Source organism: Nannospalax galili, unplaced genomic scaffold, assembly GCF_000622305.1.
Source record: "Nannospalax galili isolate Female #2095 unplaced genomic scaffold, S.galili_v1.0 scaffold3866, whole genome shotgun sequence".
NCBI classification, from domain to species: Eukaryota; Metazoa; Chordata; class Mammalia; order Rodentia; family Spalacidae; genus Nannospalax; species Nannospalax galili.
Window position 1 is genome coordinate 24,225 of NW_008354377.1, and position 1,451 is coordinate 25,675.

Here is a 1,451-nt window from a genome sequence, read left to right on the forward strand (position 1 = left end):
TCACAAGTGTTGTGGTGCACACACATGTATACGTACAGACACAGACACACACATACCACAAAAGAACAATATAATAAAAAATGCAAAATATATATTCTCAAGTGCGCATTAATGAATTTCATGATACCCAAGTACAGAAAATGACTCCCTAACCCCATAAAAGACATTTGCATAAGTAACTTCATATATGATAGGGGAGACGATATTACCAATTATTCAGAAATAAAAGGGATTACTAGAGAACACTGTGATAGTACATTAACAAATAGAAAGGTTCAATGAATGGAAAAATTACAAGAAATGAATTTTGTATGATAGATATGCAAGAAGAGAAAGACAATCTTAAGACATTAAAAAATGAGGACATTAAGTTAGCAAATTAAACCCACACGATCATAATTTCCCAAAATTAATACTGAACTCAAAATAGCAGAAGTTAGGAATTAGGATTAGAGTTGAGAAGGTCAAATCAGAAAATAGAAATACATATCAGCAACCTGGAACTTCATCTTAAAAAAGATATTTAGAGAAAATGACTCCCTAAGCCCACAAAAGACATTTGCATAAGTAAATTCATATATGATAGGGGAGACAATATTACCAATTATTCAGAAATAAAAGGGATTACTAGAGAACACTGTGATAGTACATTAACAAATAGAAAGGTTCAACGAATGGAAAATTACAAGAAAGGAATTTTGTACGATAGATATGCAAGAAGAGAAAGAAAATCTTAAGACATGAAAAAATGAAAACATTAGGTTAGCAAATTAAACCCACAAAAAAATAGAAGTTCTGGCCTAGAAACTTTCTGTGGTGTAGTCCATGAGGAATTCATATGATTTTTTAAATTATCCAAGATATAGAGGAAAGAAGGGGATGGAAGAAAGGGCAGGATTAAACCTCCCCAACTCCATTCCTCACCAGATTTCATGTCTCCTACAATTTTTATGGCTTATGGAGTTTAATTTGTGCCCCCAAATGCCCTTCAGTGTGGGTCCATCGCCTGGAGCCTGACCAACCTACCCAGCATCACATCCTTAAAGAAAACTGACTCATTCTCTCCCAGGGTTGGGGCTTCTTACTCTACCTCTTCTGCTGGGAATTTGTCTGGCTTGACCTGACATCCGTCTTGGGCATGAGGAACTGAATTGAAACCCCGGCACACACATAAAATGTCAGAAATTGCTATGTATGATTCTAATACTGAGGGATGGAGACAGACTGGTCCCAAGATCACATTAGAAAAGAATGTCTTTAGGTTCTGTGAAAGATCCTGTCTCAACGAAATGAGGCAAAGAGTTATGGGAGACGATAGATTCTGTTCTGGGTACTACCTGTGCCCACAAGTGCACGCCACACTCAAATGCATGCACCACAGTCACACAACAGTACATACATGGCATATACACACGGGAGAGAGAGACAGACACAGAAGAGAGACAGAGACA

At 37.0% G+C, this 1,451-nt stretch overlaps 1 pseudogene; it reads left to right on the forward strand.

Annotated features, from left to right (window-relative positions):
- Positions 1-1,451, forward strand: part of LOC103748822 — a 12,471-nt pseudogene that overhangs the window by 10,068 nt on the left and 952 nt on the right.